This window comes from Jaculus jaculus, chromosome 6 (assembly GCF_020740685.1).
Source record: "Jaculus jaculus isolate mJacJac1 chromosome 6, mJacJac1.mat.Y.cur, whole genome shotgun sequence".
In the NCBI taxonomy this organism is placed as follows: Eukaryota; Metazoa; Chordata; class Mammalia; order Rodentia; family Dipodidae; genus Jaculus; species Jaculus jaculus.
In genome coordinates this window covers 42,751,902-42,765,347 of record NC_059107.1, presented here as the reverse complement: position 1 = coordinate 42,765,347, position 13,446 = coordinate 42,751,902, and the positions used below count along the sequence as shown (strand labels likewise).

General features: G+C 39.9%; 1 pseudogene; it reads right to left on the bottom strand.

The window, feature by feature from the left end:
- Positions 1–939: 939 nt before the first annotated feature.
- Positions 940–13,237, bottom strand: LOC123461499 (annotated as a pseudogene).
- Positions 13,238–13,446: the final 209 nt, after the last annotated feature.

The following is a 13,446-nucleotide window of genomic DNA, read 5'->3' as shown; positions in this document are numbered from 1 at the left end:
TGAAGAGTTTATTTTAAACCTTCCTTACTAACATCTTTGATTTGTCTGCTTTGTTCCCCATTTAATATGATAAACAGACTTCTGAACCCAAACATTTTAGCTGGTGCAATTACTTCCATTTTCCATTATTTCTTTTCAGTTTTTAAAAAATATATGATAAAACAATGCAATAATTACTGAAGGAAGGATAATGTAAGCTAGGTCATGTTCTTTTGGCATTTAATTTCATGTAGGAGACGTTAGTATTAGAGTAATAAAAACTTTATACTTTCAATATACACACATACAACTAAAAATCCTGCTCTATTTGGATCATTTTTAGTCTAATGAAAATTGGCAAAATTGCTTTCCTTAAATATAGCAATTACCACTTACCTTTAAACATTTTACAGAAGGAACTATGTTCAGCACTGATCCAAAGATGTACTGGCACCAAGGCCCTTCCTCTGAACTTACCCTGAAGACTCTATATTTCTGTAATGTACTACCAACTATTTTGGATTTATAACACCCTGTCTTTAACTTGGTACATATCATCTTTTGGGGGGAAAAAGGTTAGTATTTTCGGTTGAGATGTATGAACAAACTCATTCTTGAGGTTTCATTTCTATGGCTAAAGACAATGCTTGCACATAGCAAGTTGACACCCCACGCTGTTGACTAGCTTCACACATGCGCATGCACAGCCACAGTTCACATTTTTTTAGAAGTTCAGAACTGTTGCTTACCCAAGTCATAAATGCCACCATGGTCTGCAACAAGACAGTGCCACTATGAGAAGAAAATAAACAAGTAACAAATGCAGCAAATATAGGCATTTGGCATTCAGAACATGCCAAAAAGCTAACACTCATGAATTGTCATGAGGATTTTTCTTTTGTTAAAAAAAGTCTGCATATTTAACATTTTAATGGTCCCAGAGAATCGTGAAGTGCCTAGTCATTTCTGCTGTTGACTTCTGATGACCTCTAGTTGTTTTTTGCATTGCTGATAGTAAGTAGAAGGGCTTTTGTTTTCATCTAAAAGCTTTTTGTTTTTGTACCAGATGAGATGTATTTTGCTGGTCTTTTTCATCCTGGTCCAACTCTGCAACTAGTTCTTGCTTTCGCTGTAATAACAGTGCAATCTCTGTTTGAACTTTCATATATTCTTGTGCCATTTTACAATGCTGCTCAAGCACTGCCATGGATTCTTTGGAGTTTGGGCATGGTGCTAGAGGCTGTAGCTGGTGATCTAATGTAAGGTAAGCCATGGGGATGGAGTTATCTGATCCATTGGTATCTGTGGAATCATCAGGGGTCCATGGATGACTGCGGGCTGGCTTTTTTGAGGTTGGTCCTGAGGTGGTAATCATTCGTATACTAGGACTAGATGACCTGCTGCTCACCCAACCAGGTTCCGTTCCAATAATAGTCAAGTCTTGGATGGATCTACGTCTTGGTTGCCCGTTGCCTGTGCTTCCAGTGATCCTAGCTTCTGTTTCTGACATTTTGCCCTCTGAGGGTGGGGGTAAGCTCTCCACACTGCTCCCACAGGAGGCTCCCAAGCTCAGACGTCCAGATTCATTCTGCTGCTTTGCCTGATTTTTCAACAATTTTGATTCTAAGCACTTAATAGTATCATTTGTGGCAGAAACTTGCTCCATATTCGTGTCACTTTTATTACTGGTATTTGTAGAAGCAATATCCATGAATGAGTCTGTGCTGGTGGCAGAATTACTCTGTCCTTCATCAGAATACCGAAAAGGGCATTGTAATGGTTCATCTGCTCCTGGAAAGTACCGCATCAAGTGTGTCATTATTTTCACAATTTCCTCCATTGAAGGGCGTTGAGAAGGATCTTTAGACCAAAAACGAGTCATCAGGCTCTCAATAGGCTTAGGTGAATTTCTGATCAGTGGTGGTTGTGTACCCTTATGAACAGCCCACATGATTCGGAAAGCTGGACTACAAATCTCATCAAAGGGTTTGCGATGCCTTATCACTTCCCAAAGGATAATGCCCCAGCTGAAGACATCGCATTTTTCACTGTAATTGTTACCTTCAAAAACTTCAGGTGCCATCCAAGCAGCACTGCCTTTGTTATTTGGTCATATGTGTTTGAATGTCACAGGCTGTACCAAAAATCACAGATTTTGAGAACTGTCCCCCCAGCAACCAGCAGCAAGTTTGGTGGTTTCAGGTCCCTGTGAAAGAGAGCTTTGGGCTGCATGCTGTGCAGATAAGCCACACCTTGGGAGCACTGTAAACACCAACTCACTGCGTGGGCAGCAGTGTAACATGGCAGTGGTTCAGCACCATGCAGCACGTTATGTAAAGAGCCTCCTTCAGCATGCTCCATCACAAGACACACTGGATTCAAGCAGGCTCCATACAATTTTACAATATTAGGATGGTTCACACGGGATAACTGCTGGAGCTCTACAATGAAAGCTTTCCTCTCAGATTCACTTTCTATCTGTTTAATAGCAACATCCTTTGCCCTCCACTTAGCTTTGCAGACCACTCCAAAGCTCCTCTTCCAACAACCTCTTCCACCTCGATCTCCTCGTAGTCGATCTCTTCAAAGTTAAGGACCTGGGAGGGAGCCTCGATCATGTCACTGGCCGGCGATGTCGACGAGGAGGCAGCGGAGGCTGTGGACGTGATCCCTCGCGGCGCCCGGGGCCCTGCGGCGGTGCCGCCGGGACGATGGGCGAGGCCCGCGCACACCTCCGCGAGGGCGATGGAGCCACGGCCGCGTCCAGCTCCGGCTCCGCGGCGTTTTCCGCTCAGGCCCAGCCCATCGCACTTCCGGTTCTGGTCTCTCTGAGTTCTTTATCACTATAAGCATTTGCATTTGGTTTTAAATTTCCCAGTTTCCTTTTATTTTGTGGTTTCTCAGAATGACATTCACGACAGTTGTCGCAGATTTCACAGGCAATGGTTTCCCTTTGGGGCGGCTATGGTAAGTCTGTGACAGTGATGTGTGTGTGTGTGTTTATCATTCCAGCCTCCAATGGGAACATTGTGCTGACCCAGTCTCCAGCCTCTTTGGCCATATCTCTAGGGGAGAAGGCTATCATCTCCTGCAGGGCCAGCGAGCGTGTCAATGACATACTTGACAATAGTTTTATACACTGGTATCAGCAGAAACCAGGACAGTCTCCCAAACTCCTGATTTATTATGCAACCAACCTGGAGTTAGGGGTTCCTGCCAGATTCAGTGGTGGTGGCTCTGGGGCAGATTTTACCGTCACCACCCATCCTGTGGAGGCTAAAGATGCTGCGCACGATCACTGTCAGCAGAGCATGGACTTTTTTCAGTGCTCTCGTCCTTAACAAAAACCTCCTGGGTTTGCTGCTCACTGAGGCTCAATTTCTTAATTTTCTCTCCTCACAGGACATTTCAAATATAGTTTCCAGTTTTTTTTTTTTTTAAAGATAGGGTCAATCTATGAAACAGAAGTTTCTTTTTAAATTTTATTTTAAAACTTAGAAACAGTATGCATAGTACTAGTTTTAATTATGGTATTCTTAAAATTTGTTTTTTGATTATTCCATCTATCTTTTCACTCGTGTTCATGACTCTGTCTTCCTTTCCCCAATTGTTTCTTTTGTGTTTCTATGATCACTGTTTCCCCATTTTCTTCCTCAACCCCTCTTTTCCCACACTTTTTAAAGCTTATTTTATTTATTTATATATATTTAATATTATATTATACATATGTAATATTATATATATATGTGTGTGTATGTATACGTATGTATGTATATGTATGTATGTATGTATATATATATATATATATATATATATATATATATATATATATAGAGAGAGAGAGAGAGAGAGAGAGAGAGAGAGAGAGAGAGAGAGAGGTGGGGGGAATGGGTATACCTTTGGCTTCACAGGCAAGCACTTTAATCACAAAGCCATCTCTCCAGCCCAAGGTATTTTACTTTTATTTATTTATTTGAGAGAGGGGGAGAGACAAAGAGGCAGATAGGTGGGGCCTCCAGCCTCTGCAAACAAACTCTAGACACATGTGCCACCTTGTGTATCTGGCTTATGTGGGTCTTGTAAAGTTGAACCTGGGTCCTTTCATTTTGCAGGCAAACAAGTTCACTGCTAAGTCATTATTACAGTTGCCTCTTTTCCCAGTCTTGTGGTAACCTGTCTACTGAAACAGAAAATTCTTTTTTTTTTCAATTTTTATGGTGTTTTAAATTATTAATCGATTATTAATATTTTAACATAGGTTTTGTATGTCCCCTTCTCTATTCCCCATCACCCTGTGGACCCTCCTCAGTAAGGTTATTGGTGTTCAATGTGGGGTAATTAGGACTGTTCTCTGGGGGAAGCCGTGCCTCAGGTTGTTTCTACCTGCCTTTTGGTCCTTACAATCATCAGGGGAATAAAGCTTGGGTCCTTAGGCTAATTGCTAAGCCATCTCTCTAGCCCAAGAGAAGCTTTGATTAAAGGTGATATGACTAAGAGCTTAAAAGCCTTTTTTTCTGTTTTCTTGAGGTAGGGTCTCACTCTGGCCCAAACTGACCTGGAATTCACTATGTCATCTAGTTCAGGGTGGCCTCAAACTAATGGAAATCCCCCTACCTCTGCTTCTCAAGTGCTGGGATTAAAGGCATGCACCATCACACCCAGCCTTGAGAGAAATTTTGATGTGGGTACACACATGATTTGTACAGGGCCTGGAATGGAACACTGTAAAGTCTAAGAACCTATGGCTTCCAACCCAAACTACTGTACCCAGAAAAAGCATCTCTTATAATAAAGGGTGAAAGAAAAACTTTCCACAATAAAACTCAGCTTTACAACTATATGAACACAAAGACAAACCTTCAGAGAGTACTTCAGGAAATTCTCCACAGAGAAGAGTTAAATAACCAACCTCAGTTGTCTACAAGAAACAGATCACAATAACCAAACACAGAGAAGGTACAAAAAACCACAAAGTCCAAGAAAACACCAAACCATATAAACCAACATGATATGGTAGGGATCAAATCAAACCTCACAGTCATTTCCCTAAATATTAATGGCCTTAATTCACCCATCAAAACACATAAGCTAACAGGGTGGATCAGAAAATTAGAACTCTCAGTATGTTGTCTTCAAGAAACCCACCTCACTACTAAAGACATAGACCTCTTCAGGGTGAAATGGTGGAAATGATATTCCAAGAAAATGGGAATAAGAATAAGCAGGCATAATTATACTAATATCAGATAGAATAGACTTCAAACCAAAAGTAATCAAAAAAGACAAAGAAGATCACTTCCTACTTATCAAAGGAACAATCCAATAAAAGGATATCACAAACATAAATATTTATGCACCAAACACAGGGACACCACAGTTCATAAAACCAAACCTACTTGACAATAAAACAGACATAACCACCAACACCATCATAGTCAGGGACTTCAATACTCCATTATCAGCAATAGATAGATCATCCAAACAGAAAATCAACAGGGAAGTGAAAAAGCTCAAAAAAACCATCCACATAGAACAATTAGACCTAACAGACATCTACAGAGCATTCTACCCCAAATCTCCAGATTACACGTTCTTCTCAGCAGCCCATGGAACCTTCTCTAAAACAGATCATATACTGGGTCACAAAGGCTGCCTCAATATATTTAGGAAGATCAACATAATTTCCTGCATGATATCAAATCACAATGTTATAGTGCGAGAAATTAACAAAAAGAAGCACCAGGAATCCCACCGGCTCCTGGAAATTGAACAGCACACTTTTAAATAATAAATGGGTAGTAGATGAAATAAAAAATGAAATTGAGAAATTTCTAGAAATGAATGAAAATTAGAAAACATCATACCACAACTTATGGGACACAATGAAGGCAATCCTCAGGGGAAAATTCATAGCACTAAATGCCTTCATAACAAAGACAGAGAGATTCCAGATCAATAACTTAACCATCCACATAAAGGCACTGGAAAAGCAAGAAGAATCCAACCCAAAAAGCTCCAGATGGAAATAAATAATTAAAATCAGAGCAGAAATTAATGAATTGGAACCTAAGAAAACAATTAAGAAAATTGACGAAACAAAGAGCTGGTTCTTTGAAAAAATAAACAAGATTAACAAACCCCTGACCAATTTGATCAAGCAAACAAAAGAGATGCTTCAAATTAACAAAATTAGGAATGAAAAATGAGAGATCACAATGGACATCTGTGAAATTAGGAGAATCACTAGGACTTATTTCAAAAACCTCTACTCCACAAAACTGGTTAATATGGAGGAAATGGATGAATTGCTGGACACATACCACCTACCAAAGCTAAATTCAGAGTAGATTAATCCCTGAAACAAACCTATCAAACCCATAGAGATTGTAAAGGTAATCCAAAACCTCCCCCAAAAGAAGAGTCCAGGATCAGATGGCTTCTCAGCTGAATTCTATCAAACTTCCATGGAAGAATTGAAACCAATATTTTTCAAACTATGCCATACAATCAGAGAATAGGTAAAGCTCCCTAACTCCTTCTATGAAGCTAGTATCACCCTAATATCAAAACTAGGCAGAGATGCCACAAGAAAAGAAAACTACAGGCCTATTTCCCTGATGAACTTAGCTACAAAGATCCTGAACAAAACTCTTGCAAACCAAATCTAAAAACACATCAAAAGCATTACCACCTTGATCAAATAGGCTTCATCCCAGGATCGAAGGAGTGCTTCAACATACAGAAATCTGTCAATGTACTATATCACATAAACAAGGCTAAACACAAAAACCACATGATCATTTTGATAGTTGCAGAAAAGGCCTTTGACAAAGTACAACATCACTTCATGATCAAAATATTGGAGAGAATTGGCATGGTCAGTTTATATCTCAACATAATGAAGGCTATATATAAAGCTCCTAAAGCCTAAATAATACTTAATGGAGAGACACTGAAGGAATTACCATTGAGATCAGGAAAAGACAGGGGTGTCCACTCTCACTTGAGCTCTTCAATATAGTACTAGAAGTCCTAGCTCAAGAAATAAGACAGGAGAAAGAAAGAAAGGTGATACAGTTTGGAAAGGAAGAAGTTAAGTTAGCTCTATTTGTAGACGACATGATTCTATAAATAAGAGACCCAATAGCCTTTATTCCAAAACTCTTAAAGGTGATTAACTCCTTTAGCAAAGTAGCAGGATACAAAATCAATGCATAAAAATCAGGAGCTTGGTACAGAGGCTCCCAAGACCTTATCACTGGATCAGACTTAAAATGAACCCAACATGGCTCAGGGAAATTTTGCAGAAGAGGGGGCAGAAAGAATGTCAGAGCCACATGTTGGGTCATGTTATACAGAGACAGTTTCTCCTACCCATAACTAAGGGCTAACTCCAAAATGCATGACTAATATATCTCAAAAAGGAGGGGCCAGGAGGAGTGGGAAGGACAGAGAGGAGGCCAACAATGATACCAACTTGACTGCATTCACTGAGTGCAAAACTAATTAATAAAAAAATAAAGTCAGAAGCTTCTCTATATGAAAATGACAGAGATACAGAAAAAGAAACAAGTTACATTGTCCCACTTTCAATAGCAACAAAAAAATAAAATAAAATACCTTGGAATAACATTAACCAAGGAAGTGAAAGATCTATGCAATGAAAACACTCAAAAAAAGAAATTGAGGAGCACTTGAGAAAATGGAAAGACCTCCTATGCTCCTGGATAGGCAGAATTAACATTGTGAAAATGGCAATGCTATCAATGGTAATCTATAGATTTAATGCAATACCAATCAAAATCCCAATATTGTTCTTCACAGAGATAGAATAAATTATCTCAAAATTCATATTGAAAGGGAGATGGTCTCAGATATCCAAGCATATCCTCAGCAAATACCTCTGGAGGCATTACCATATCTTATATAAAGCTATATTACAAAGCCATGGTAATAAAAACTGCAGGTACTGGCATAAAAACAGGAGTATAAACCAATGGAACAGAATCAAGGACCCACACTTTGGGTCAATTAACTACAGCTACTTGATATTTGACAAAGGCCCTAACAATGCTGGACAAAAGACAGCATCTTCAACAAATGGTGTTGGGCAAACTGGATATCCATATGCAGGAAATTGAAACTTGATCCATGCATCTTGCCATGCACAACAATCAAGTCCAAATGGACCAAAGACCTCAATGTAAGACTGGAAACTTGGTTACTACTCAAAGAAAAAAAAATGAGACACTTTACGTGATATAGGAACAAAACTCAGGATCTTAAACAATCACTCAACCATTAGGATTGCATGAAGCCAAAAAGTTTCTTCACAGACAAATTTACAATAATCAGAACCAACAGATTAACAACAGAATGGGAGAAAATATTTGCTGGCTGACAGAGGCCTAATTTCTAGAATGTAGAATGAACTCAAAAACCTAAACAATAAAAGGTCAAGCAACCCACTCACAAAATGGGGCAAAGAACTGTACAGGCAGTTCTTGGAGGAAGAAACACAATGGAAAACACACACTTAAGAAAATGTTCATCATCACTAATCATTAGGGAAATGCAAATTAAAATAACTATGAGATGATACCTTATCCCAGTAAGGATAGCAAACATTAAAAAAATCAAATGAAAATAAATGCTGTTAAGGATGTGGAGAAGTAGGAGCCCTCATTCACTGTTGGGAATGTAAGATGGTACAACCATTTTGGAAAGTAACATGGCGTCTCTTAAAAAGGTTGACTACACAGTTACCAACAGACCCAGTTATTCCCTTACTGGACATGTATCCTAAAAGGTCCAAGCCTCAGTTCAGAGAGATTTCTCAACCATGTTTATAGCTGCTCAATTTTTAATAGCTAAGAGCTAGAATCAACCCAGATATTCATCATTAGATGAATGGGTAACCAAGATGTAGTATAACTACAGGATGGAATTCTACACAGCAGTAAGGAAAAACAACAGAATGAAATTTCAAAAAAAATGGCCAAACCTGGAACAGAGCATTCTCAGTGAACTCACCCTATCATATAAAGATAATCATCACATAGTCTCACTCATCTCTGTGTCCTAATCTGAATCTAACGGAGATGCTTACATACCCAATAAGCATCTCAAGGACCGGACAATAGGGGTGGGGTGGGGCAGGGGGGTGGGTGAAGGTAGAGGCAGGGGACATAAAACTGGACCCTGCTAATCTCTCTCTCTTTCTCTCCCTCTTATTTCTACCTCTTTTATATTATCTTTTTCTTTCTCTTCTTGCGCACTGATCTGTAACTCCCAGTACCAGCATGTGGCTAATATCCAAAATGAGCTGTTGATCAGAGAGACCTACAAGGTTTCCCAAAAGAAGACAGACTTCTGTCACAGTACTTGATGACCCACCAAAGGTTAGTGATAAGACCATACTGCTGAAGACACCATATGCTGCTGGTATTTAACATGGAGTGAAGTGGCTGGAAACTGGAAGAGAGTCAGTTCCCAGAGAGTTAGCTCATCTAGTGCCAGAAGGCTATACAAGAGCAACTGGGGGAAAATTACCAACATCTGTCCAAGTAACTCAAGGTCTAAGATACTCAGCAGCAAATAACCTGACTTGATGCTCACACAAGTGTGATATTGGTGCACAGCCATGTTGGGAAACCAACTGCTCTTGATTTGGCTGACTGATCTGCTCAGTGGAACAGATCCCAAAGCTGGAGCTGGGAATCAAGTCAGAACCATATAAAAAATGAGCCCACTCTCCATTAGCAAGCTCCCACCAATTGCAGGCTACAAGAGGACCTTCACTTATTAAATTCTCTCTAAAGAAACAAAGGCTATCCCATTTATGGGAGGAGGCTAATGATGATACCAACATGACTGTATACATTGTGTACATAACTAATAAAAATGCAAAAAGAGATTGTCTTTCCCATAGGAGACTTAACACAAGACACATTTTTTTTTGGGGGGGGTTGAGGTAGGGTCTCGCTCTAGCCCAGGCTGACCTGGAATTCACTATGGAGTCTCAGGGTAGCCTTGAACTCATGGCAATCCTCCTACCTCTGCCTCCCAAGTGCTAGGATTAAAGGCATGCACTACCACACCCAACTTGCATGACATATTTTTAATTTGCTTTGAGTCTTACAATAAATTGCAGCATCTTCATGATATAAAGACACCCAAAGCATGTATGTTATATAAAATTATTTACTGGGCAAAATTGGTTCATCAATAATTAAAGGAAAATTGGAAAATTGAAAGCATCACAAATTCATCCTACTCATGACATGATGATGAACTACAGAAGAAATAAATCAAAATTAAATTCAAGAAGTGAATATATTCCATGATCTTCTGCCATTAAGCTGGAGATACAAGAAATCTGGTGATATCATGAAGTCTGAGTCCAAGGGCTTGGTAACCTGGGAGCTGATTACATAAACTCAGTCTTATGGGCAGATAAGATGAGATGCTTCACCTAAGGCAGAAAGGTCAAGACAAATTACTAAGACCTGAGTATTTTGTTCTATTTATGCATTCCATGATCTTGATGGTGTGAGAAGATAGATGTAGCACTTATACATGTGTGTATATGCAGTGTGAGTATACATATTGACATGTTTGAAGGAAAAATGCATACTTTTTAAAAAATCATCAAGACCCACACCACTGCTCATCCTATGTGGTGAAGAACTGTGGGAAATATTACCAAATGCCTGAAAAGAGTGATGAAGATGGAAGCTGGATTGGAAAAGGAAATTTCAAACCTAAAATGCAGGGCAGCCTGTTGAATGATTGGGTAGGATGGAAACTTGTAGCTTTTGATTATGATGGATGTATAGGTTACAAATTTAAAACACTGAATAAACATGGTATTATTTTTGTCCATCAGTACTAGATTATTTAGTTTCACATAAAATATAACAATGGTCATCCCCCCAACAAACCCCAAAAATATTTCTGGAAGGCAGATTTCTAATTTCCATTTTGACAAGATACAAGTTATATAGATAACAATGGTGACTTCTGGAGTAATATTCTGTATTAATCAATGTTTTCTTATATGGTTTCCTATAAAATTGCTCAATTAGGGTCTATCCCATGTAATGTGATAGTCAGAATATGAGAAGTAAATTTTATATCTATTTGTATCTATTATTGCTCTGTCTCTATCTATCTATCTATCTATCTATCTATCTATCTATCTATCTACCTACCTACCTACCTGCCATCTATCTATCTATCATCTATACTAGCAATTGTACAAGATGCATAGACAGCGATGAGGATGCAGAATGATCAGTAAGCTGTTGCAGGCAGATGGGTCTACTGGTACCAAACCATGGATTAAAAGGACAAGAGTCAGGAGCACAGGCTAATGCAGTCCATGCCTTCAGTGACCTGTGAGTTTTGACACCTAGTCCAGCTGCAGAGTATGGTCTATATCCGTTATGAACATTCCTGACCACCTAATTCATAACCGATGCCAGTAAATGGCTATAGATTAGACTCTAATATCCTGCACTAAAACATCTCCTGCTGCTCCTACATATGTTGCTTTCCATTTCATTGTATGAACCTAACTGATGATGCAACTCAGATGTGCCACATGTAGTAACATCTGTGCTTCATGGAATCAAGAGGGCACTAGTTACTTCCGTGCTGCTAAAGCAGAGACCAATGACGGAGTTAAAATGGAAGGAGGATGCCTGGCAGCTTCTACTAAAGCTCAGTGTCTTTCAAAGCCTGGCTATATGTAAGAACACTGTGAGCTGATGTAGACACCAGGAGCTCTCACTTATGCTTCCCTGGGTGATTGATGTTATGGTCTGTATCACTGTGAGTGGGTATTCACTCTGCTGTTCACCATCTTCAGGCTCTAAGCTGCTGATGGTGAGAGAAAACTCTGTCCCAGATCCACTGCCACTGAAGCTGGAGGAAACCCCATCTTCCAAGGTGGATGCATAGTAGATCAGTAGTTTATAAGCTTTCCCTGGTTTCTGCTGATACCAAACTAAGAAGGTATTAATATTCTCACTAGCTTGGCAGGAGATGATGACTATGTCTCTCAGAGATGCAGACAGAGAAGATGGAGTCTGGATTTGCATATCACATCTGATCTGGAATGAAATACAAAACAAATATCAATACCATTAAGCATTTTATAAGAGAATTTACCTGGCCAATCAGGAACCAGGTATCATTGACCACCTAGATAGGCAAATTCCCATTGTTCTTGCTGACCTGAGAGCCAGAACAAAAGGAGTCCCAGGAGCTGAGTGGGGACCTTCATATTCATGCTGTGTCCTGACTGGGACTGCTGGGTGTGCCCAGCCTGTTAAGAATCCCATCCCTCAGGGATCACACAAATCTGCACGGCACAGGTGCAGAGCTGGCTCATCTCAGGAACTCAGCAAGGGCTCTGGGTTCCTCTGTTACCAAGTCACATGAGGTGTCTTCAGATTTTTCTCCAATGAATGTATTATTTTCTGGGGCCAACAGGACAGTATTACTTGTCTGCTTGAGAGTAGAAAGTTATTTTGTACAATTCAAGTCTCAGTGCATGCTTTCCTTGCTACTGTTCTATATAGGACAGGGTCCATTAATTGTGGCACAGTGTCAGAGGAAAGAGTTCATAGACTCAGATTCTTTTCTTGGTGTCTGTCAATATGGTTGATATTTGATTACCTTTCTATGATGTACTTGGTGTGAGTTAGAGAGCAGTAACAACAACCACAGCCTCAAAGAACCATAGAGTCAGGACTTAATAAGGAAGGACAGATCCTGTCATCACTTACATATCGTCTATAGCTAAGCTATTGGCCTTGATCCTCTATGACTGCACTGTCGTGTTACTTCTACTGTGGCCAGATATAGTGAGGGATTTCCTTCCTTCCAAGCGAGGAGGATGGGCTCCCTTCCTAGCTTTGCTTGACTATCCACATCCAGCTGATGCACCCCAGATGCTTCAGGCTATCACTCCTGCTCTCTATCCAGTCTCAGTCCAGACAATTGTCTTGCACAGTTGAGGTCTTGTCATTAGCAAATACTCATTTGTATCCTTGAATCTAGTATGTTCTTTATTCTTGCAGGTGCTATCACCACCAAATCTCTTCTGCTGGTTTGGAAACAGTATATCTGACATAAAATATTTAATCTTTTAAATATAGTCCAATTTTGAATATTATATTTCAGAGTTGAATTTTGGTCATTTGTAATCACATGACCACCTTACCTGGTTCAGGTCATTCCCATGTGCCATATTTCCACTATTTGCCCTCAGGACTCACTGCACATGTGCTTTTGCAGACTCTGTGATGTTTCACACATGCTCTGCAGCCCAAGCCTGGCTGTTTGAGCTCCTTTAGTACTAGCAGGCTTTCCCAAGAGACAGAGCCTGAGTGCATCACACAGGTGAACAGCATCAAGATGGTGCCTCAGCCCAACTCCAATGTTCTGGGGCTCAGGTGA